At 42.6% G+C, this 26350-nt stretch overlaps 1 protein-coding gene and 1 non-coding gene across 2 annotated transcripts in view; one reads left to right on the top strand and one right to left on the bottom strand.

Annotated features, from left to right (window-relative positions):
- Window positions 1-26136, bottom strand: part of Pafah1b1 (platelet activating factor acetylhydrolase 1b regulatory subunit 1) — a 74272-nt gene extending 48136 nt beyond the window's left edge. The window contains exon 1 of the mRNA XM_042674160.1: window positions 25751-26136. The gene's annotated coding sequence lies outside the window, so the exon portion shown is untranslated. The remainder of the gene's footprint in view (window positions 1-25750) is intronic.
- On the top strand, window positions 18925-19055 carry LOC122103637. The gene has a single exon (XR_006146810.1). It is a non-coding gene; the product is annotated as a small nucleolar RNA SNORA51 (small nucleolar RNA).
- Window positions 26137-26350: the final 214 nt, after the last annotated feature.

Raw genomic sequence — 26350 nt, 5'->3', positions numbered from 1 at the left:
AAAAGGGGCAATCAAAACTTTATTCAAAGTTGTTCATCTATTGAGCAAAATAAAATTGGACATTGGACTGGTCATTTGTTTTCAGCCTAGCTTACTGATAATCTTGTCGAAAAGCTTCATGAAAATGGTTTAAGACATCAGTAAAAATATTTAAATGGGCAATGAGATAGAGAAGGTACCATAAACACAAATTTTTGAAGTAGATGGAAGTACTGAAAAGTAGATGTTTTTCTCAGCCAGATGAGATTATTAAATGACGATGGTGGAGAAAGACAGGGAAAATGATTTTGTTTATGTGTGTGTGTCAGTTGTGGGGCTTAAACTCAGGGTCTGAGTGGTGTTCCTGAGCTTTTTTGCCAAAGCTAGCACTCCACCACTTTGAGCCACATTTTTCTGGCAGTTAATTGGAGATGAATTGCACAGACTTTCCTGCCGGGGCTAGTTTTAAACCACAGTCCTCAGATCTCAGCTTCCTGAGTAGCTCAAGATTATAGGGGTAAGAGATTACAGGTATGAGCCACCAGTGCCCAGCAAAAATGAAGAATTTTATAACACTGCTTCCACTCTCTAAACAAAATACAACCAACCAGACATGATAGACTTACCTAACTATATTTTGTAGTGGTAAAAGTGAAAGAAAACCCTATGCCATCTATAAAATACGTTGCCACAAAATGAAAGTCTGAATCTATGTTTCTGACTCCAACTATCAATTACAAGAAGTATAAAAAGTAGGAGTAAAAAAAAAAAAAGTAGGAGTATGTTAATGGCATCAAAGGAATACAAGCAGCAAAATCTAGAGTAAAAAGTCCTAAAACACAAATGATACATATCAAGCAAGGTGGGGCACATCTAATCCCAGCACCCAGGAGGCTGATGCAGAAGGATCTCAGTTCAAGGCAGCCTAGGCTAAGTGAGTTCCAAACCTACCTGGATATACAGTAAGACCATATTTTGAAAAATAAAACAGAACAAACTAAAGTGGATGACCGAGACCCTCAAATTACAAGAAAAGAAAAAAGTGATAGAAAGAGCAATCTATGGACTATAGAACAAGTAAAGTTGAACAATGTGGCTCACAGCTGTAAACCTAGAACTCAGGAAGTTAAGATCTAAGGAATACAATTCAAAGTCACCCTGGGAAGGAAAGTCCACGACTTTATTTATTTTTGCCAGTCCTGGAACTTGAAATCAAGGCCTGGGCACTGTCCCTGAGCTGCTTTTGCTCAAGGCTAGCACCACTTCTGGTTTTTTCTATTTAGTGGTAGTAACTGAGGAATTGAACCCAGGGCTTCATGCATGCTAAGCAAGCACTCTACCACTAAGCCACATTCCCAGCCCCTGTGAGATTCTTATCTCCAATCAAACACTTCAGAAATAGAGCTCTGGCTCAAGTGGTATAGTACTATTCTTTTTTTTTGGTCAGCCGTGGGGCTTGAACTCTGGGCCTGGACACTATCCCTGAGCTCTTCAGCTCAAAGCTAGCACTCTACCACTTGAACCACAGCGCCACTTCCAGTTTTCTGGTAGTTAATTGGAGATCAGAGTCTCACAGACTTTCCTGTCTGGGCTGGCTTTGAACCATGATCCTCAGATCTCAGCCTCCTGAGTAGCTAGGATTACAGGCAGCACCTGCTTATAGTATATTCTTTTTTTGGGGGGGGGTGGGGGGGAGCGGGGTCTGGTCATGGGGCCTGAACTCTGGGCCTGGGCGCTGTCCCTCAGCTCTTCAGCTCAAGGCTAGCACTCTACCACTTGAGCCACAGCACCACTTCCGGCTTTTTTCTTTTTTGCTTATGTGGTGCTGAGGAATGGAACCCAGGGCCTCAGGCATGCAAGGCAAGTGCTCTACCACTGAACCACCTTCCCAGCCCACTTTATTTATTTGTTTGTTTATTTATTTTTTGGTCCGGTCGTGGGTTTGGGCGCTGTCCCTCAGCTCTTCAGCTCAAGGCCAGCGCTCTACCACTTGAGCCACAGCGCACTTCTGGCTTTTTCTTTTTTTGCTTATGTGGTGCTGAGGTATTGAACCAAGGGCCTCATGCATGCAAGGCAAGCACTCTACCACTGAGCCACCTTCCCAGCCCCAATATAGTACTATTCTTAAGCAAAAAAGATGATGGACAGTGTCCAGGCCGAGTTCAGTCCCAGGACCAGTACAAAAAAGAAAAAAGAGGAACCGTGACACATCAAACCAGCTGAAAATTATGAACTATATTTAGATCTAGATCCAAACAAATTATAAAACAAACAAATCAATGAACAAACACTTGGAGATATTTTAATGCTGACTGAATATCTGGTATTACAGAATTGTAAAAATTCACTATACTATTCTCCCCTTTTGTCTATAGCTGACATTTTCCACAATAAAGTTTTTTAGTTTTTTATTTTTTTTTCTGAAATGCAGAAGCAAGGCTTTATTTAGGCGGGCTGCAGCTCGGGCTTCGTCCTTCACACCAACACTGCGGAGCTTAAGAGGAAGCCCCAAACTGAAATTTCACAGGGTTTATAAAGGCAAAAACTACAAAGTGACAAAAGGAAAAGAAAAAAAAAAATCAGACTGACAAATTTACAGCAACCAGAGGCCTCAGCAGGGCATTCTAAGGCAATAAGTAGGAAGTTATCAAACTCCACAATAAAGTTTTTTAAACAATGAAAAGAGCCGGGTGCCAGTGGCTCATGATTATAATCCTAGCTACTCAGTAGGCTGAAATCTGAGGATTGCAGTGTGAAGCTAGCCTGGGCAGGAAAAGCCTGTGAGAGCCCCTGCACCCCCATCCTCCCAAAAAAAAAAACCCTCACAGAAGTAGAGTTGTGGCTCAAGTGGAAGAGCACTATAGCACTGACCAAAGAAGCTCAGGGGCAAGCCTGGAATTCAAGCCCCCGATGGTGCACATGTGTGCACACAGATCCACACAGATTTTACACACACACACAGAGAAAAGAGGTCTTCCTGACCTTTGCCAGATACACAGATTTTACACACACACACACACACACACACACACACACACACACACACACACAGAAAAGAGGTCTTCCTGACCTTTGCCAGTTTATGTAAATTTAGGCAATGATTCTTTTTTTTTTTTGGTCAGTTGTGGGGCTTGAACTCTGGGCCTGGGTGTTGTCCCTGTGCTCTTCAGCTCAAGGCTATTGCTCTACCGCTTGAGCCACAGCGCCACTTCCAGTTTTCAAATGATTTATTGGAGTCTCACACTTTCCTGTCCCAGCTGGCTTTGAACCGTGATCCTCAGATCTCAGCCTCTTGAGTAGCTAGGATTACAGGCGTGAGACACCGGCGCCCAACTTTAGTAATTTTCTATTCAGCTGTAAAGGCAGACTAGCAACTATCTTCCTTGCCAGAAGTATCTTCTTTAGACTCACTATTGTCACATAAATATAATCTTCATAGCTACCATTAACTGATACAAGTTCTAAAGACTAGGTCATATATTCAAGACAAAATAGTCATGTAAAATAGAAAGTCATGTAAGAAAGTCACCATGGGCTGGGAATGTGGCTCAGTGGTAGAGCGCTTGTCTTGCATGCAGGAGGCCCTGGGTTCGATTCCTCAGCACCACATAAGCAAAAAGAAAAAAGCCGGAAGTGGCGCTGTGGCTCAAGTGGAGGAGCGCTAGCCTTGAGCTGAAGAGCTGAGGGACAGCGCGCTCAGGCCCAGAGTTCAGGCCTCAAGACCGGAACAAAAAAAAAAAAAGAAAGAAAAAAAAAGTCACCAGGTCAGGACAGGCACCTGTGCCTCACTCCTGTAATCCTAGCTACTCAAGAGGCTGAGATCTGAGGATCATGGTTTAAAGCCAGCCTGGGCAGGAAAATCCATGAGACTTTTCATCTGTGGCTCAAGTGGTAGAGCATGACCTTTGAGGGGGGGGGGAACAAAAAGAAAAGCCCAGAGACAGTGCCCAGGCACTAAGTTCAAGCACCAAAACCAGAAGAAAAAGGTAATAGGATAATTATTTATCTGTGCTGGGGTTAAAACCCAGGGTCTTCCTCATCCATGCTGCTCAAAAGCTACCACTAAGCTCTACCCCAGATCCCCAGGTTGGCTTTTGACTCCCACACAGATGTTTTTCAAATAGTAGGCATGAGGACAAAAATAAGGCCAAGTAGGCAAGATTCTATTTTTTATAGAGTTTCTACATAGTTTTATAGGGAAACATTCCCATTAGGATAAATTTGAAATATTACTCATTTTAAACTGTGTTCCCTCCCACAGTCATTGTAACTGGAAACTTGTCTATAATACAAGACTGATCTCTTTAGAGGGAAATACTAAATTGAGTCTTCCAACTATAAGCACTGTGTCTGGCATTCAAGGAACGTTTGAAGGGACTCAAACTTTGAAAACATGATTCTTCAAATTAAATATTTCCGGTTTAAAGCACTTATAAAATGCTTTATAATGAGTGGTATTTTACTTTATTTTTTGATCAGTGGTGGCGCCTGAACTCTGGGCCTGGGCACTGTCCCTCAGCTACTAGAGCCACAGCGCCGCTTCCAGCTTTTTCTGCTTCTGTGGTGCTGAGGAATCGAACCCAGGACCTCATGCATGGGAGGCAAGCGCTCTACCACTGAGCTACCTTCCCAGCCCATGAGTGGTATTTTATAGTCAATAAAATTATTTCTTATATATTATCTTCCAAAAAGGATCACAAATATGAAGACTGAAGTCCAAGCAGACCTAGTTTGAATAAAGTAAGACCCCATCTTGGAAATAATGCAAAAAGGCGCTGAACAGTGGTCTCAAGTGCTAGAGTACCTGCTTGACAAACACAAGGCTCTAGGTTCAAAGGCCCTAAGTTCAAATCACTGCACTGCCAAAACATAGTAACTTTTTAATGGTCCAATTAATATTCAAAGTTTTATTTTTTTTGTCAGTCATGGGGCTTTAACTCTGAAACTGGGAAAGTTTTATTTTAATAAAATAAATGAATAATAGAATATCCAACAAACTAGCAAAAGATTACTGTTTTATTACTTTAAGTTGTAATACAAAATACTATAGTTTATGACCTGTAAAACTGCCAGTAACAGCAATTATGCAGGTTCAACCTAATACTTACCAATGATATTTAAATAGTATAGGCAAAATTCTCAGTAGCTAAGAAACAGCAAAACCTGAGGGGTTTATTTACCACTTTAACAAAGCTTTGACAGAAAAAAAATTAAGCAGAGTTAGCTCCCTCTTTTGTGATTTCATAGTATTCTGAATACACATATTTAACACTTCTTACACTACACTGTAATTATCTGCTGCGATGTTGTCTCCTCAACAACACTCCTCCAAAGCTCCATCTTTGACATGTTCTTCATTGTAACTCTAAAATAAATTCACAGTAATTAGCACACAGTAGGCACCTAGGGCTTCTAAATGACTACTGCATGCATCACAGTATAAAACTGAGATTAAAATTTACTTTGCTCTCAAAAAGTAAAGATACACTATATCACTTCTCAGACTCCCCATTTTTTCTTTTGATGATAGTTAGGGTTAACCACAGAGAGAGTTCTATTTTTTTTTTTCTCCAGTCCTGGGGCTTGAACTCAGGGCCTGAGCACTGTCCCTGAGCTTCTTTTGCTCAAGGCTACTCTACCACTTGAGTCACAGTGCCACTTCTGGCTTTTTTCTGTTCATGCAGTACTGAGGAATTGAACTTAGGGCATCATGCATGCTAGGCAAGTGCTCTACCACTGAACCATGTTTCCAGCTCTACCCCTTATGACATACCTTCAGCCCTATTTGCTCTTGTTATTTCTGAGATAGGGTTGTATTTTTCCAGGGGCTGCCTGATCCATGTTTCATTTATTTATGCTTGCTGTCAACTTTGTCTTTATAAAGATGGGGCTCTTGTGAACTTTTTTCCAATGGTACTGGTCTGAAACCATGGTCCTTCTTTTTTGAAAATTCAAACACCCAAACTCTGAAATCTGGCAATAGATACATCATGGTCCATGCTTAGAGCTAATTTTGGTGTAATCTTTCTTTTTAAAGACTGAACATGTGAGCCAGGCCCAGGTGGCTCGGCCAAGCCCAGAGTTCAAGCCAATGACCGACCCCCCCCACCCAAAAGATTGAACATTAACTATATCAGAGAATATATGCTAATTTTTAAATCGTAAAGCTTCAAAAATTAAAGTATATTTATAACTCTAAAATGTGTATTACATGGGGCTGGGAAGGTGGCTCAGTGGTAAAGCGCTTGCCTTGCATGCATGAGGCCCTGGGTTCAATTCCTCAGCACCACATAAGCAAAAAGAAAAAAGCTGGAAAGTGGCACTGTGGCTCAAGTGGTAGAGCGCTAGCCTTGAGCTGAAGAGCTTAAGTAGCGTGCCCAAGCCCAGAGTTCCCACAACCGACAAAAAAAAAAAAAAAAAAAGGAACCTAAAGCAAAAAGAGCTGTAGGGGAAAAAAAAAAAAAAAGCTGTAGAGCACACAGCTCAAGTAGAAGAGTACAAGCTATAAAATGCAAAGTCCCAAGTTCAAACAGTACTAGGCTCGTCCCCCTAAAAAACAAATTAAACACCAAATAAGTAAAATGTAAACAAAACATTTCTCTGATATAGGTCATGCATCCCAGGACTTATTAACCTATTAGGGTTAACAATTTGGATTTGGAAGTCAAATGAAGACAGAAGGAGCTGGGGGCCAGTGGCTCATGCCTATAATCCTAGCTACTCAGGGTGTTGAGATCTAGGAATCAAGGTTTGAAGCCAGCCAATCAGATAATTCTGAGATACTCTCCAATTAACTAGCAAAAAGCCAGAACTGGAGTATGGCTCAAGTGGTAGAGCACCAGATGAGCAAGCCAAGCAAATGTAAGGACCTGAGTTCAAAGCCCAGTACAGACAAAAACAAACTGAAGTAAAATGGAATAAAATAAATGACTTAAGAACTGTGGTTCAGGAAAATTGTATCTAGCTGCCTTATGTAATAATAGTCACAAAATCCCTCTTATTCTATTCTCTACTACTCTAGGAAAACAAGCTTCTCAATTCCAATTAGTCACACAAACTACAAATCTGAATTCTCAAAATTTTCCTCTCCTCATTATACTAGGCATTCATAATCCTACCACTTCAATCATTACCTAGTAACAATCTCCATTGTCATTCTTTTTTTTTTTGGTGGATCATGGGGCTTGAACTCTGGGCTTGGGCGCTGTCCCGGCGCTCTTCAGCTCAAGGCGAGTGCTCTACTGCTTGAGCCACAGCACCACTTCTGGTTTTCTAGTGGTTTATTGGAGATAAAAGTCTCACAGACTTTCCTGCCCTGGCTGGCTTTGAACAGTGATCCTCAGATCTCAGCCTCCAGAGTAGCTAGGATTACAGGCATAAGCCTCCGGTGCCTGTCTTCCATTATCATTCTTTTTTTTTTTTTTTTTGGGGGGGGGGTCCTGAACTCTGGGTCTGGACGCTGTCCCTCAGCTCTTCAGCTCAAGGCTAGCGCTCTACCACTTGAGCCAAAGTGCCACCTCCGGCTTTTTTATTTTTGCTTATGTGATGCTGAGGAATAGAACCCAGGGCCTCATGCACGCAAGGCAAGCGCTCTACCCCTGAGCCACCTTCCCAGCCCCTCCATTATCATTCTTATTTCAAGAACGAATCAGTCTTTGTGAAAAAGTGTTTATTTTCAAACTAATATATTCCTTACTGCCACCACATAAACTATCAAGTACATTTTTCATTAAAATGTTATCTTTTCTTCAACTTGTCTAATGACTCCCAAATTGCCTATAAACTACAGAGAATAAATGAAGATTATCCATTTGGTTCCTAAACCTTTCCATGTAATTCTCTTTACCAAATAACCTACCATGGTTTTTCATATTTTTGTGCCCAGTTATGTTGCTGTTTTCACTACATAAAATGACCCTCTCCAACATCCATGCCAATTATTCAATCTTCAAGATTCAGTTCAAATAATATCTTTTAAGTGTCTTTAAATAGGAATAACTGATAAGTTCTGCAATAATGTAAGAAACTTCACACTCAGTGTACATAAACAATTCATGACATATATTTAAAATACTACATAAGCACACTCAAACTCCCATTCATTTGATCCTTTTATAAACCATCTACAAAAAGCCCAGGGTAGGAGCCAAGAACAGGCAAAGTCGGGAGGATCTCAAGTTTGAGGGTAGATAGACTGGACTACACAGGAACATTTTATCTAAAGTACACATGTACACACATGTACATACACGTACCCATACGTACACACACACAACAAAAACCCTCAAATTGTCCAATTTCAAAGTTTTTCCTTCTTATAAAAGTGAATGAATGAAGCCAGACTATAGTGGCTCACGCCTGTAATCCTAGCTTCCTGGGAGGCTGAGATCTGAGGATCCCAGTTCAAAGCCAGCCCGGCAAGCAAACCTTGTGAGACACTTATCTCCACTAAACTACCCCATAAGTTGAAAGTAGAGCTGTGATTCAAGTGGTAGAGTGCTAACCTTTAGCAAAAAAAGTTCTGGAAGTGTACCCAGGCCTTAAGTTCAAGCCCCAGGCCCAGCACTAAAAAAAAAAAGCCTTGAAATATCTCAATACCTATAGTAAAAGTGTTCAATACATTTTGATGAGAGAACTGTTCAATGTCTCATAAGATTAATAAGCAATAGAAAAAGAGGTCATTAATCATGCTAATTAGACATACCAAATGTTTTAGAACTCAAGTCTTCAATATACCTACGAGTTATCTCATTAAAACATACATAGGCTGAGCACCAGTAGCTCATGCCTGCAATCCTAGCTACTCAGGAGGCTGAGATCTGAGGATGGCAGTTTAAAGCCAGCCCAGGCAGGAAAGTCTGTGAGAGTCAGCTCCAAATAACCACTAGAAAACCCAAAGTGGTGCTGTGGCTCAAGTAGTAGAGTGCTAGCCTTCAAGCCCCACAACCAACAAAAAAAAAAAAAAAAAAAAAAGAAAAGAAAAGAAACCCTTCCCTCAGAGTGAACAAATGCATTCATGCTATTCAGTATAAACTCCTAGCTACTCAGGAGGCTGAAATCTGAGGATCGCAGTTCAAAGCCAGTCCGGGCAAGAAAGTCTGCAAGACTCTTATCTCCAATTAACGACCAGAAAACTGGAAGTGGTGCTGTGGCTCAAGTGGTAGAGTGCTAAGCCTTGAGCTGAAGAACTGAGTGACATCACCCAGGCCAAGTTCAAGCCCCACGACTGACGGAAAGGGAAAGGGAAAGGGAAAGGGACAGGGACAGGGACAGGGACAGGGACATGGACAGGGACAGGGGGAAAGAGAAGAGAGGGGAGGGGAGGAGAGGGGAGGGGAGGGGAGGGGAGGGGAGAGGAGAGGAGAGGAGAGGACAGTACCACTTCCGGCATTTTCTATGTGGTAATGAGGAATCAAATCCAGGGCTTCATGCATGCTACACAAATACTCTACCACTAGGTCACATTCCCAGTCCCTCTTTTCATTCTTAAATACTAATTTCTTCCAGAAATTATAAGGAAACTATATAAAGTTCTACTTGTGTTTCACACACACACACACACACACACACACACACACACACACACACACACACAAAAATACTTCCCTCGACTTGGAACCTCTCTATTTCTTATCCTTTCATAATGTTTACATCTACTCAACAGCCCAAAACCAAAGAAATAAAAATTAATTAATTTCTACATTCCTTACCTCTCTCTCAGGGCCTCATGCATGCAAGGCAAGGGCTCTACCACTGAGCCACCTTCCCAGCCCCACCTTACCTCTCTTATTCCTTCATTTTACATATAACCTCTGCTTTGCACTATTAGGCTCCATAGTGGCGTCTTCCACAATGCTGACAGGGTATCTATAAGGTGCTAATCTAAAATGTCACTTATCACAACTTAAATTTCTCTAAATACAGCCAGGCACAGGTGGCTCACGCCTGTAATCCTACTCAGGAGGCTGAGATCTGAGAATTGCTGTTCAAAGCCAGCCCGGGCAGCAAAGTCCATGAGACTCTTATCTCCAATAAACCACTCGAAAAGCGGAAGTGGTGATGTGGCTCAAGCGGTAGAGTGCTCACCTTGAGCTGAAGAGAGCAGGGACAGCACCCAAACCCAGAGTTCAAGCCCCACAACCAAAAAAAAAAAAAAAAAAATCTCTACAAATACTCCAAAAGGCAAAGCAGTGATCCTCAAAAATAACTAGGAGATAACTAAAAATGCAGGTATCTCTAGTACTACCATATAGAATTGACTGCCTAAGTTTAAGATGGAGATAAAAATGTTCATTTAAGTTATCTGAATGCATATGGTCCAGGCACGTACAAGCCCAATGAAGATAAGTACTCACTCCACTTATCCTTTAGTCACCAATGTTGCTTTTTGTATACAAATTACTTTCTCTATACAAATAAACATTCTCACTATTATCCTTAAAAAACATGATAGGCCATCTTCAAAAATATCAATCTAAACCAGATGCAGGTAGCTCACATCTGTAATTCCTTAACTTCCTGAGAAACTAAGATCTGAGAATCAAGGTTCAAAGCCAGCCTGAGCAGAAAGTCCATGAATTTTTTTTTTGGGGGGAGGGGGGGCAGTCCTGGGGCTTGAACTCAGAGTCTGAGCACTGTCCCTGAGCTTCTTGTGCTCAAGGCTAGCTCTCTACCACTTCAGCCACACAGTGCCATTTCTGGCTTTTTCTGTTTATGTGGTACTGAGGAATTAAACCCAAGGCTTTATGCATGCTAGGCAAGCACTTTACCACTAGGCCACATTCCCAGCCCCAGTCCATGAGATTCTTACCTCCAATTAAATACAAAAAAAAAAAAAACAGAAGTGATGGAGCTATGGATCAAGGGGATAGAGCATTAGCCTTGAGCAGAAAAGCTCAGGGACAGCACCCTGGCCCTGAGTTCAAGTCCCAGGATGAGGGAAAAAAGGAATAGGAAGGGGACACAAAAATATAGAATCAAGTTGTGTACACGTGGATCATGCCTGTCCTAACTACTCAGGAGGTGGAGATCTGAGGACATGGGTTCAAAGCCAACCCAGGAAAGTCCATGAGCCTCTTATCTCCAATTAATTACCAAAAAGCAGAAGTGGAGCTGTAGCTCAAGTGGTAGAGTACTTCCTGGGGCACTCAGGGAGAACACTCCAGGCCCTGAGTTCAAGGCCCAGGACCAGCACACATCATATACACAAAATCAAGCATCTCTGTGAGGACTTCCTTAAAAATTCTAAGCCATTTCACCAAAAAGTACATTTTGATTGTATCACCTTAACATGTTAAATGTTTATAAATTTAAGATCTTTTAAGATAGAAGCTGAAGATCATGTTTGTAGTCTTAATCCTCAGATATATCATATCGCTAGCTAAATAAATATTTGCTGGAGAGAAAACGATGAAAATTTTGAAAGAGAAGCAAAAATATATAGTATTGTTGGAAATTGTTTTAAAAAGTAGAAATTCAATGTGGTTCTGTATAAAGTGTTACAAGGGAGAGTATAATACAAAAACTATAAGAATTCTAGTAACTACTATTCTCAAGAATTGTCTACTATACCCACAGAACAGTATATTGGAAATGAACTTTACAATTTCAAGCTGTGGGGGGTGAGGGGGGATGAGAAGGGATAGTGGGAAAACAACAAGAAAAGGGGTAACAATGCTTGACAAGAAATGTACTCATCTTACTCATGTAACTGTAACCCCTCTGTACAGCATCTTTACGATAAAATAAAATTTAAAAAAAAAAGGAACTGTCCTACTCTCAAACTGTAGTTTCTCCTTAAAGTAACATGGGTCTAACCAGTCAAATAGCCTGTTTTCTCTACAGAATTTAAGTTACTTTTGAGTAAAGGGGAGAACAAAATGAACCCACTACTAGCACATATTACTTGTCTTACTTACTACGATAATATACCCCATTAGGTTTCTCAGATCACAATTCCTCTTTAAACAAGTTCCCAAATACAGTTCTATTTTAAAATTCCAACTTATTTATGGTCAACATCAAATCTGAATAACAAACTTTACTCAGTAACTTCTAGAGTAATAAAATGTACTTAAATATAACTTCTCCAAAGGTTATTTCTGTATCTTTTTTATTCAAGTTATTATGCATATTAAAACATTTTAAGGAATAATAGGCTTTATCTCAAATTGTTTAAAAAAGCAAATTGGGAAAGGTGTTTGTTTGTTTTTTAAGCAATTAGGGAGAGGCATGAGTAGCTCACAATTATAACCCTAGCTACTCAGAAGGTTGATATCTAAGGATCACAGTTCTAAACTGGTCCAGGCAGACTAGATTTTCTTCACTTTTTCTGTTGTTGTGTTTTGCTGGTCATGGGGCTTGAATTCAGGGCCTGGGCATTGTCCCTGAGCCTCATTGAGTGCTCTACCACTTGAATCAAAGGCCCACTTCTGGCTTTTTCTGAGTAGTTTACGGGAGATGCCTCATGGTCTTTCTGCCTGAGCTGGCTTTGAACTGTGATTCTCCTATATCAGCGTCCTGTATAGCTAGGTATGAGCCACCAGCACCCAGCTATAGACTAGGTTTTCTTAAAAGAGAATTGCCTTAGCAGTTTAGCCATGTAACTAAGCAGTCATTAATATATTCATATAGGTTTTACACTGTTTAGTGTGTGCTTTATGACTTTTTTTTACTAATTTATATTTTATTTCATTTTTTTCATCTAGGATTTATTCTTTTTTTTTTTGTGAAAATACGTACAGAGGGGTTGCAATTACAAGGGCAAGATAATGAGTACATTTCTTATCAAGCATTGTTGCCTCCTCCTTTGTTTCCCCTTCCCATCTCCCCCTCCCCCGTTTTTTTTTTTTTTTTTTTTTTTTGCGCTGGTCATGGGTCTTGAACTCTGGGCTGGGGTTCTACCCTGTGCTCTTCAGCTCAAGGCAAGCACTCTACCACTTGAGTCACGGTGCCACTTCCTGCTTTCTGGGGGTTAATTGGAGATAAGAGTCTCACGGACTTTCCTGCCTGGGCTGGCTTTGGGCTGAGATCCTCAAATCTCAGCCTCCTGAGTAGCTATGATTACAGGCATAAGCCACTGGCTCCTACCCCCTCCCTTTCTTTAAAATGAAGGTCCTAGAACTTGAACTCCGTGCCTGGGTGCTGTCTCCAGGAGCTTTTTCACTCAAGCCACAGCTCCACTCTGGCTTTTTGGTGATTGATTGGAGATCTACTGCCCAAGCTGGCTTTGAATCCAGATCACAGCCTCCTAAATAACTAGAATTTCAGGCATGAGCCACTAGAACCTAGCAACCTTTCTCTCCGTTTTAAAGAGTAATTTCTTGTTTTGAAATTATTTTAGAAATACCAAAAAAGTTGTAAACTCAAGCAAATGAGCACCTGAAATGAATTAGCTTAGTAGGCTCAAATAGTAAGCACTGAGTCAAAAAGCTGAGTGATAGATGGGGACAGGCAGGAACACTGGAGAATGAGGAAAGGGGTGATACTGTCCAAAAAGAAAGGTACTCTTTCCCTCCCCCACGGTATAACCCCTGCTTTCACTGTATTTGATGTTGGTATAATTTGTAGAGGGGAAGGGAAAAACAAATCGTTTAAATAGGGATACAGATGGACCCATTGCAACAATGAGATGTACAAGTCGTTATGTGGAAAAACTTTGGGGGGGGGGGGGAATTGGGTAGGGGGGTGGGGGGGATAGGAAGAGACAGAAAGGGGAAACAAAGGAGGAGGCTACAATATTTGATAAGAAATGTACTCACTGGGCTGGGAAGGTGGCTCAGTGGTAGAGCGCTTGCCTTGCATGCATGAGGCCCTGGGTTTGATTCCTCAGCACCACATAAGCAAAAAGAACAAAGCCGGAAGTGGCGCTGTGGCTCAAGTGGTAGAGCACTAGCCTTGAGCTGACGAACGGAGGGATAGCGCCCAGGCCCAGAGTTCAGGCCCCACAACCAGACCACCCCCCCCCCCAAAAAAAGAAATGTACTCATTATCTTGCCAATTAAAAAAAGAAAAAAGAAAAAAGGGGTTGGGGGTTTAGCCCAGCGGAAGGGCGCCCGCCCGGCACGCACAAGGCCCTGGTTCAGTCCTCAGCCCTGGGAGAAAAGAAAAAAGAAAGGTACTTTACCAGACTTATGTAACTGTAATCCTTCTATATATCACCTCTATAATGTTTTTTTAAATCTACTAAAGCCAAATAAAACAATAATAAATGACTAAAAATAAAGCCAAGTGAAGCCAAGCACTGGTGGCTTACACCTGAAATTTTAGCTGTACTGGAGGCTGAGATATGAGGATTGCGCTTCAAAGCCAGCCTGGCCAAGGAAGTCCATGATACTCTTCTCTCCAATTGACCATCAGAAAAACCAGAAGTGGAGCTGTGGCTCAAAGTGGTAGAGCACTAGCCTTGAGCAAAAGAGCTTAGGGATGGAGCCCTGAATTTAAGCCCCAGTATTTGCATTAAAAAAAAAAAAACCTAGGCAATTCGGGCTGTTATTCAAAATAACAATATTTTAAATTGTTGACAATATAACTCCTGACAGCTAAAGTGAAGCTACAGACAGGCACTGGTGGCTCATGACTGTAATCTTAGCTACTCAGGAGGCTGAGAACTGGGGATTACAGTTTGAAGCCAGCTGGAGCAGGAAAGTCTTTGAGACATTTATGTCTGATTTTTGTGGTTCAAGGAGTAGCTTTGAGCAAAAAAGCTCAGAGACAGTGCCCAGGCCCTGAGTTCAAGTCCCAAAACTGGCACAAAAAATAATAATATTGAAGATAAAAATTGTTTTAATAAGTGGAAAGAGACTAATCTGCCTGAGAGAAAAAATCCTGAATGATGTACGTAAATACTTTTCCTGTTCAGGAGGTAAAACATGGATTACTTTCTAAAGTACGAAAAGGAAAAGTAGCAACTTTGTATTAAAAAAATAAAATAAAAAACCTGATAAATAACTACATTAAACCAAGGGACGAAGGTTCAAGTCACCAGTAAATAATGTTTGTAGGTAAGAATATAAGTATACTTCACAATTGTGGCATTCCTCCCCCCAGCCAATTCTCAGGCCCAGACTCCATCATAAAATACATCAGAAAAAACAACAGGGCTAGGAAGGTGGCTCAGTGGTAGAGTGCTTGCCTCACATGCGAGAGGCCCTGGGTTCAATTCCTCAGCACCACATAAGCAGCAAAAGCCGGAAGCGGCACTGTGGCTCAAGTGGTAGAGCGCTAGCCTTGAGATGAAGAGCTGAGGGACAGTGCCCAGGCCCAGAGTTCAGGCCCCACGACCAACAACAACAACAACAACAAAAAACAACAACAGGAGTACATTCAACCAGGGACCTCACTGCTACTGATCAAGAATGTCTTGGTTGCAGGGTGCCAGTGGCTTATGCCTCAGGAGACTGAGATCTGAGGATCTCAATTCAAAGTCAACCTTGGCAGAAAAATCCATGAGACTCTTATCTCCAATTAACCACTAGAGAACCAGAAGTGGTTCTGTGGCTCAAGTGGTGGGGCACTCACCTTGAGCTGAAGAGTTCAGGGAAGCGCCCAGGCCCAGAGTTCAATCCCCACGACTGACAAAACAACAACAACAAAACCACAAGACTATTAACCACTGTCACAGACCAAGAGACTTAAAATACATAACAACTCAATACAAGATGGTATCTTAGTCTAGATCTAGAATGAAAAAAAAAAATTAAGTCTGAAGTTTATAGCTTATAGCAGCATACCAAGGTTAGTTTTTTTTTCTTGTAATTATAAAGGTGATATACAGAGGGATTACAGTTATGTAAGTCAAATAGAGTATATTTCTGTTTCTTTCTTTTTTTTTTGGTCCGTCATGTGCCTGAACTCTGGGCCTGGGCGCTGTCCCTCAGCTCTTCAGCTCAAGGCTAGCACTCTACCACTTGAGCCACAGCGCCACTTCCAGCTTTTTCTGCTTATATGGTGCTGAGGAGTCGAACCCAGGGCCACATGCATGCAAGGCAAGCACTCTACCACTGAACCACCTTCCCAGCCCCTAGAGTATATTTCTTTTTAGACAATATCACCCCTTCCCTTGTTCTCTCCCAGTTTTTCCCTTCCATCCCTACCCATCAGTAAGTTTCTTAATTTCAACAAATATACCAGGAAGTGGCACTGTAGCTCAAGTGGTAGAGCGCTCGCCTTGAGCTGAAGAGCTGAGGGGCAGCGCCCAGGCCCAGAGTTCAAGCCCCACGGCTGACAAAAAAAAAAACAAATATACCAAAGAAATTTAAGATCTTAATAATAAGGAAAACTGGGTATATGGCACACTCAAGAACTTTCTATATGGGGTGAGAAGGTGACTCAGTGGTAGAGTGCTTGCCTTGCAGGCCTGAGGCCCTGGTTCAATTCCTCAGCACCACATAAGCAAAAAGAAAAAAGCTGGAAGTAGTGCCATGGCTCAAGTGGTAGAGCGCTAGCCTTGAGCTGAAGAGCTGAGGGACAGTGCCCAGGCCCAGAGTTCAGGCCCCACGACCAGACCCAAAAAAAAAAAAAAAAATTCTAGTCTGGGCATTGTGGCACACACTTGTAATCCCACCATTCAGGAAGTAGAAGTAGGGCTGGGAAGGTGGCTTAGTAGTAGAGTGCTTGCCTTGCATGCATGAGGCCCTGGGTTCGATTCCACAGCACCACATAAGCAGAAAAAGCCGGAAGTGGGGCTGAGGCTCAAGTGGTAGAGCGCTAGCCTTGAGCTGAAGAGCTGATGGACAGCGCCCAGGCCCAGAGTTCAGGCCTCACGACCGGAAAAAAAAAAAAAAGGAAGTAGAAGTAGTCTGAGGTCAGCCTGGGCTATATAGCAAAATCCAGTCTAAAAAAAATAAGCCCCCCAAAAACAAAAAACCCAAAGCCCAAAAAAAATCAATAAACATTTCCCAGAAATATCCAGGAGGGTTAATCTAGCCTTAGCTACATATTGAAAATTTATGTCTCAAAAACTAACAGCAAAGAGTCCCTAAGTAATAAGTTTACTTGAAATTTATACAGAAGTCTTTATTACCTAATACTCATTTGTAATTTTCTAAGTTAGCTACTGTCAACATCATAGGTAAGAAACTGAGATTCTTGCTCGACACATAGCTAGCTTGGTAAATTGTGGAATTAGGATAAGAACATAAAATATTTCTGGTTAAACAACTGCCTAGCATACACAAGGCCCTGAGTCCTACCTCCAACACCATAAAAATATTCATATACGCTTATTCAATACTACTTTTCTGATAATACTAAACGTATAGCTTTACCCTATCCTTCAAAATTAAGTTAACCTTTAGGTATCAGATTCTTATCTCCAGATTCTTATCTCAAATTAACCACCAAAAACACAGAAATGGCACCACGGTTCAAAGTGTAGAGCACTAGACTTGAGTACAAAGCTCAGGGGCAGAGCCCAGGCCCTGAGTTCAAGCTGTAGGACCAGAACAAAGGAAAAAAACATGAACCAACTGACAAGAGACAAGAGACTCCTCAAGGACATTTTACATAAAATTCTAAAAAGTTAACCAAGAAAAACTAAATAATACAATTGTCTTATGTTCATCTACCTTCTTTGTAGTCAACGTATTTTGTATGTGTGACTGTGTGTTCTGATCCTGGGGCTTGAACTCCAAACTCAGGTCTGGGCACTGTCATCCCTGAGCTTCTTTGCTCAAGACTAGTACTCTACCATTTGAGCCACAGCTTCACTTACGTTTTTTTGGTAGTTAACTGGAGGTGAGAGTCTCAAAAACTTTCCTGCCCAGGCTGGTACCTGAGTAGCTAGGTATAAGCCACTAGCACATAGCTGTGTTTATTTTTTTAAGTTAGAGTCCTAGCTAGGCTAGGTTCGTGTCTGCAATCCTAGCTACTTCAGAAACTAGATCATATGATCAAGGTTTGAAGCTATCAGAGCAAAAAAGTCTACTCTGATCTCCAATTGACCAACAAAAAAAGTGAAGTGGATATAGCTCAAGTAGTATAGAGCCAGCCTTGAATGGAAAAAGCCAAACACAAAGAACTTGCCTAGTGTACGTGAGGGCCTGCCTGGACAACAATGATGATGATGATGACAACGAAGAAGAAAGAAGAATGAAGAAAGAAGAAGGAAAAAAATAAGCCAGGAATGGTGGTGCTTAGGCCTATAATCCCAGTATTGAAGCCAAAGAGAGACAGATAGAGACAGAGACAGGTAGGCAAGCATATATGCCTGCACACATGTACAAACAAAGAAGAAGCATTATGCATACAAAACACTAGTACTATGTAATATATCCAAGACTGGATACAGTGGCTCTTGCCTATAATCCCAGCTACTACAGAGGCAGGTATCTGGAAGACCACAATTCAAAGCCAGCTTGAACAGAGAAGTCAATGAGACTTTATCTTTAACCTGCAAAAAGCAGGGTTAGAGATATGGTTTGAGAGGTAGAACACCAGCAGAGCAAGCAAGCTGAGTGACCACAAGGCTCAGTACTGAGGAAAAAAAGTGTGCCTGCCTAAGAAGCCCAAGGTGGGTTTGCCAAGTAGGATTTAGGATTGCTGGGTGTCTGTTACTTATGCTTATAATTCTAGATACTCCAGAGGCTATTGTCTAAGGTTTGAAGTCCAAAGCCATCCTATGCAGGAAAGTCTGTGAGACTTATTTCTAATTAACCATCAAAAAGCTAGAAGTGGAGCTGTGGCTCATGGAGTGCTATCCTTGAGTGAAAAAGCAAAGGAAAGCACCCAGGCACTGACTAAAAGCCCCAGTCCCACCAAAACAAAAATAAACATATCCTTGTTTGAACTAAGTTAAAACTAGATTAACCCACAATGTGCAAAACACAAAACTTTCTATAATGCTTTCAAAAACGAGCTGAGAATGCTGGTGCCAGTGGCTCATGCCTGTAATCCTAGCTGCTCAGCACGCTGAGATCTGAGGATCATGTTTAAAAGCCAACCTGGGTCCTCCAGGTGCTTACCACAGGCTGTGTTCTTACACTGACTGTATAGAAAGAGGAGGCAGAATAAACCTACCCCATATACACCTCAGCCCAGGCCTGTGCCTAGTCTGTATTGTGAATGGGGAGACAAGGGGAAAAAAAAAAAAAAAGCCAACCTGGGCAGGAAAGTCCTTGAGACTCATCTCCAATTAACCACCAGAAAACTGGAAGTGGTGCTGTGGCTCTAGTGGTAGAGAGCTTGCCTTGAGCTGAAGAGCTGAGGGACAGCACCCAGGCCCTGACTTCAAGCCCCATGACTGAAAAAAAAAAAAAAAGAGCTGAGTGCCAGTAGCTCACATCAGTAATGCTATCTACTTGGAAGGCAAAGATGGAGAGGATTGAGGCTCAAGCCTAGCCTAGGCAAAAATGTTTGCAAGACATAGAGGAAAAAGCAGGTGATGATGGTAGAGAAAGTATAAACAGTTATATGGTATAAAGTAGCCTAAACAAAAATTGAGTCTCTAGTTCAAAAATAACCCAAGCAGCTGGGCACCAGTGGCTCATGCCTGTAAGGTTCAAAGCCAGCCAGAGAATGAAAGTCTGTGAGACATTTATCTCCAATTAACCACCAAAAAGCTGGAAGTGGAGCACAGAGTACTAACTAGTCTTGGGTGAAAATGCTCAGGTACAGCACCCAGGTCCTGAGTTTATTCAAGACCCAGGATAGGGGGGAGGGATGGTAGGGGAAGTACTTCAGATAATTCCTTAGCCTCAGTTAACTGCCAATTCTAGTCAACAAAAAGCCTCTAAAGCAGACAATCAAAATGTACACAGATCTGTTGACAGTGGCCTGTAATCCTAGTTACTCCGGAGGCCGAGATCTGAGGATCTGGGTAAGTCTGGAGACTCTTTTCTCTAGAAAACTAGAAGTAGACTGTGGCTCAAAGTGGTTGAGCGCATGCCTAGAGCAAAAGAGCTCAGGGTCAGTGCCCAGGCCCTGAGTTCAAGCCCCAGGCCGACCAAAAAGCAAAAAATAAAAAAAAGTATACAGAGGGCTGGGAAGGTGGCTCAGTGGTAGAGCACTTGCCTTGCATGCATGAGGGCCCTGGGTTCAATTCCTCAACACCACATAAGCAAAAAAGAAAAAAGCCGGAAGTGGCGCTGTGGCTCAAGAGTGGTAGAGCAATAGCTTTGAGCTGAAGAGCTGAGGGACAGCGTCCAGGCCCAGAGTTTAGGCCCCATGACCAGACCCAAAAAAAAAAAAAAAAAAGTATACAGAAGTATACAGTTGGATTAATTCACTTCTCATAGCTGAGAATTTTGTGGAAGTTTAATTTTTGGTCCCAGGACAACATAATATTTCTGGAAGAAGTATCAAAAACATCCTTTCACCTTAACTGTGGATGGATGGCAGCTTCAACAAAGAGTATCAGGATAGCAAATGGATAAATTCCTAACTCCCATGGAACCCAGGCCTAAATTCATGCTAGACAACTGCTCTACCATTAAGCTGTAGCACATTTCTTCTCACGTAATTCTGTATTTAATCAAATGCAATATTTATCTATCAATGCTACCTTTAAAGTACTTTCTTTTGTTCTACTCATATTAAGGCTTATGCATGCAAAACAGAAAACACAAAACCTTGGTTAATAACTGTCAATTTAAGGGACTACAAAATAAGTCATTATAAAGAGAAAAGAGCGTATTTTATCACATAAGCCAATTCCCAAATGGTTCAGTGACTGTATGTCATTTTTGGCCACTATGGTAACATGTGACCTTAGGAAAAGAAATGTTACAGAGTTTTAGTTTTATCATCCATACATATACTAATCTACCTCAAAAAGTAGTCAGAGAACAAATAAAAATGGATACCAAGCTCAACAGCAACAAGGTTTTACAGGAATGTTTATGACAATGTTAAACGGTAACATTTTAGAGAATACCATTCCAAAGGTATCCTTGACAAATGCAGATTAGTCCTAACTACAAGTTTTCGACTAAATATCACCATCCTTTAAAGTGAAAACAATAAATCAAAATAATAAGCACTTGGGGCTGGGAAGGTGGCTCAGTGGTAGAGCACTTGCCTTGCATGCTCAAGGCCCTGGGTTCGATTCCTCAGCACCACATAATCAAAAAGAAAAAAGCCGGAAGTGGCGCTGTGGTTCAAGTGGTAGAGCACTAGCCTTGAGCTGAAAAGCTGAGGGACAGTGCCCAGGCCCAGAGTTCAGGCCCCACGACCGGACCCAAAAAAAAAAAAAAAATAAGCACTTATGAGGCCCGTATCCAATGACTATAAAGTACAAATACCAATTAAAACCTGTCGACTGCAGTGCCAAGGATAAAAATTATATATCTAGCACAAGTTAAACTTTCATTTAAATGACTGTGCAAAGTGTCATACCAAACCAGAATACAAAAAGTCTTCACTGCAATTAACTATTAGGCTTACCATAATACAGCATCTTTCCTCATGAAGTAAAAAATTTCCCAAAATGTTTGATCATCAACAACTAGGATTCACTCTACAGCTAAAATCTCCAGAATAGATTTGCTTTTCAGTATTCATACTGTAGACCATTAGTTTCATCTTAAAGCAACCTGTCAAGTAAGATGTATTTGTGTGGGTTTTGTTGTTGTTGTTTTACAGAAGATTGGTGGCAGGAGCTGGGAAGGTGGCTCAGTGGTAGAGTGCTTGCCTTGCATGCCTGAGGCCCTGGGTTCGATTCCTCAGCACCACATAAGCAAAAAGAACAAAGCCGGAAGTGGCACTGTGGCTCAAGTGGTAGAGCACTAGCCTTGAGCTGAAGAGCTGAGAGACAGCGCCCAGGCCCAGGACCAAAAAAAAAAAAAAAAAAAGAAGATTGGTGGCAAAGGTTACCTATCATAACAAAGAAAGTTCAATTAAAAAATCTGTCTGGGCTGGGAAGGTGGCTCAGTGGTAGAGCGCTTGCCTTGCATGCATGAGGCCCTGGGTTCAATTCCCCAGCACCACATAAGCAAAAAGAAAAAAAGCCGGAAGTGGCGCTGTGGCTCAAGTGGTAGAGCGCTAGCCTTGAGTGCCCAGTCCCAGAGTTCAGGCCCCACGACTGGACCCAAAAAAAAAAAAAAATCTGTCTGGGGATCAGTATGGATGGCTCAGGCCTCCAATTCTAGCTACTTAGGTGACTGAGATCAGAAGATCTGAGCAGGAAAACTAAGTGAGACTCTTATCTCCAATTAGCCACCCAAAAGCTGGAAGCAGAGCTGTGGTTCAAGTGGTAGAGACCACGTCAAGATCATGAGTTCAAGCTCCAGGAACAATCAACAAACACAGATATAATTTCCTAGGTTCCATCAGCCAAGTACTTCTACAAAAAGACAATCTCTTTTATTTTAGTTAGTATCACAAGCCAGGTCCACTTAAAACCAACTGAGCTTTAAGTCCCTTTGGAAAAGGCATGCATGACTCACTGCTTTAGAACTTAATGGGAAGAGTTGGAAAATATATTGTAATATTTTGCCTTGGGCTTGTTTATTAAGACAGTTTTATCTTAATACTGACAACTTCTAATTTTTACAGCTTACTTATTAAGGTGACAAATTGTGAATATGAACAACATGTAAACAAAAAGGTCTTATTTTTTCCTGGATACTCATCTCTGCCAACTTAGAACATAACTAAGAGGAAACAAATTATTTTTCTTTAGTATAGACAATTCAACATGGATGCGCTAAAAAGGCAAATACTATGAGATATTAATTTTTTCCTTCTGCAAAGCATCTCCAAATCTCTTCCACACCAGAAATACTTTATCTGGAAAATTACACAATAAAATTTTAAAATATACTCAAAAAGCTACTACTATTAAGAAATGAAATTCATCCCATCACAATGCAAGTTTTATAATTACAAGATTGTAAAAAATTAAAGTAGTTGATCTCAAAATTTGGCAAAAGATTCAGGGTCAGATTTACCAGAAACACGTACACACACACACACACACACACACACACACACACACACACACAGAAACACGTACACACACACATACATACACATACACACACACACACACACACATACACACACACACACGTTGCTCTCTTACTCAGACCAAATTACATTAAGCTCATAGTCATTGAAAAATCACCACTCAGTATGCGGCTTTTGTAACTATGAACAGTAAGGATGGGGTATGTCAAACATACCATATGGTGAATTAATATTCCCAACTGACTCATTCCTTCCTGTCTTAACCCATCTACTTTCTAATCATATTAAAAACAACAAAAATGTAAGGTTATAAATTGGGATACACTTGTAATGTTGACCAAAATGTCATTTACTATGTAATTTTAATACTCTTAAAAAAATGACTACTCCAATTAAAGGACCTTCCCTACTTCATGATGTTTCTGAAAAAAGAAATTTTTAATACCAAGTAGCCTTCAATGCAAATTATTTTATCCTTTTATTTTCTCATCTTTGATGCTCATTACTTAAAATCAAAAACAGACTACTGTTTCAGTGTGAACTAAACTAAAAGAAAACATTTGTCGGATTCTAAGGGTTTTTTAAATAGTATAGCGACTCCTATTTCTTCCCCAATATTTCTGGCATTTATTAATTTATACTTATTTGACCAGAATGACCAAAAATCATAAGAGCTTAAATTTATGCCTAGGTAGTTTACATATATATGAACACACAAAAATAGACAATAAGTGCCTGCTTGAGGAGGGACACTGCTTGTATTCCAGTTACTCAATGCCTATACTGTAGGGTGGAAGAAGGGGAAGGTGGAAAATCCTATAAGACATGAAACATTAAGATTTACTACAGAGAAATGTTTTTGTTTTGGCTATAATTAGTATCAAATTAGTTGCAAAATACAAGGAAGAGAAAAAAATGCTATGAAGGGGCAATCTAGCATTTCACAGCTTCTGCTCTCTTACTCCACCCAGTCTTCTCAGCTCAATGGCTGTTCACAGCATCCACAAATATTAGCCCATTTTTTAAAAAGGAGATGGAGGATGTACCAAAATAGGGATTGGTCCAGTAAACATATGCAGAAATGTTATATGAAAAACGAGGTTCCTTTTTTAAAAAAATACATACTAATTTCACATTTCTTTTAGGAATAGTCTCCGAACAATCCAAACAATGATCATTTATAATAGAACATGAAATAAAACACCCCCAAATACAGATTACATTTCTATGTTAAAAAAACTCCAATTTGCAACTGCCAAGTATTTTGCAAAAGTATGTCCGGACAGACACCCATTAGAGATTAAAAGCTAGCTAATGCCTTAAAACCAAATCAGAACGTTTTAAGTAAGAGCTTTTTATACACATCCACCATCGTATCAAAATGGGCATTCCCAAAGTAGGAAATATTCCTGATTAAGGGATTGAACCCTGCAGTAATCAAGCTCTGCAACGTGAGGTGGGGGTGGGGGAAGATATTTAAGCAAACACTCCTGTGGTAAAGGGGGTGACAATATTACTAGTATGAAAGGCCCACAGTCCTCTCCGCCCTAGCCTCAAAAAGAAATTCACACAAAACAACCCACCCTCAACAAAAATGGAATTGCTAAAAATGGCTACATTTTTTGTTTTGCCTTTAAAACGTTATGACTCTTCAGGATTGTGAGCTTAGAGGTTGGAATTACAGTAATGTCTTTATTTTCTCCAGATTACTCCTTAAGGAAAGGGGGAGGGGAATCTTGGCATGACATCGCCCATTGAGAAGAGACCACAAATCTGGTGCTTCTCTTCAAAAGCACAATTTCTTAACCAAAAGGACTGACATGAATTAGACCCAAATCTCAACGTCAAAGGAAAAATCTCCTGCCCTCCTCCCAATGAGTTTCTTGCTAAGTCACTGAAGAAAGGCAGCATAACAAATAAAGCTAGGCACCTTGCTATTTCCTATTTCACGTACTGAAAACCTCCTCTGGCTCTCTGCTGTGATGTTTACTTAGATCGGGAAGAAGCAAAAGGTAATTTCTCACCTGGGAGGCTAGAGAGGGTAAATACAGGCACTGCGTTTCCAAAGAGTGGAGAGATGAGATTAGATGAACAGGGGACCTCGAAGCTCTGTGTGCACAACATCAAAAGACAACTCCCGTCCCAGGAGCCAGTAGCAGAAAAGAAAAACCCTACTCGATTTTGTCGGATGAATGCTGCAGATCTTTCCCGGGGTCGGGCCGCCCGTCCTTCCAGGATGCTACACTGGGGGGGGGGGGGGGGGATTGGAGGGGGGAGGCTGGCGGGCCACCCTGGTCAAGTCAACCTCATCATCCTAAGGACAGGTGGGGGACGGAACGCCTGGAAGGCCGTGTGGGTGCTCGAGCCCAGGCCCCGAGCCGACACCGCGGAAGGGTGGGGACTGCGGAGCTCGCCTCTGCAGCCCAGGAGGAGAGCGTCGAGCCCTTTCCCCAAGATCACAGCTCGACCTGATCTCCACGCCCTTCCCACCCAAGAATACTTTTCCTGCTAAGTCACGGCGGGAGGAGGGCGATCCCGCGTGGGGGGGGGGGGAGAATGCCGTGCGGGTGGAGCTGCGGCGGCGCCGGCACCGCGGATCCCCGGCCGGAGGACGCGAGCGAGGGCAGCGCCCTCCCCGGCCGGGCCCCCCTCCTCCGTGCCACTCACTCAACGGCCGTCGCGGCCGCCATTTTGAGAGCGAGGAGAGAAGAAGAAGGAGGAGGAGGCGGCGGCGGCAGGGGGAGGGGAGAATGGGAGGGAGGGGACCGGCGCGGCCACATCGTCAGGCCGCCGGGCCCAGCCCGCCGCCGCCCGAGCGCGGTAAAGGAGACAGAGGAGAGGAAGGGCGCAGACCGCGCCGCCTTACCGGAGCGCTGCACCGCCGCCTCCGCAGGGCCTCTTCCGTCCTTCACTCCCATCCACCGGCGGGGGAGGGGGAGGGAGAGGGAAGGGAGGAAGGAGGGAGGGAGGGAAGGAGGGAGGGGGAGGATGGCGCGCTGGGCCCGGGCCCGGGGAGGGGGAGGGGAGGGCTGCGGGCGGGCTCCTCGGCCGTTCCGGGGCTCGAGCCGTCGCCCGGCGCTCGCGGTGGTCCTCGCTCGCGCCCGAGCGCTCCCCTGCCGCTCTTTTCTCGCTGCCTAGGCCCCGGGGGCACTGCTCCTCCGCCCGCTCACTAGCTATCCTCGGCCGCCGGACTCCGCCGCCGCCCCGCCGCTCCAGCTCCGTCTGTCACAGGAGCTGCCCCAACGCCCTGACGTCACCGCGCCGCCGCCGCCGCCGCCGCCGCCGCCGCCGCCCCAGACCCGCCAGGAAGAGGGAGAGGAGGCGAGGAGGAGCTGCTGCGCACGCGCGGGGGCCGGGCCCAGCTTGGAGCCGCTCTGCCTTCCGCCTAGCGGGGCTGGCTGCCGGCGGCCGGGGCGAGCGAGGTGGGTAGACGGCGGACCCCGCCCGCGAGCGTGCGTGCGTGCGT

Source organism: Dipodomys spectabilis, unplaced genomic scaffold (genome assembly GCF_019054845.1).
Source record: "Dipodomys spectabilis isolate Male_0828 unplaced genomic scaffold, ASM1905484v1 ptg000018l, whole genome shotgun sequence".
NCBI classification, from domain to species: domain Eukaryota; kingdom Metazoa; phylum Chordata; class Mammalia; order Rodentia; family Heteromyidae; genus Dipodomys; species Dipodomys spectabilis.
This window is presented reverse-complemented; position numbering and strand designations above follow the sequence as displayed.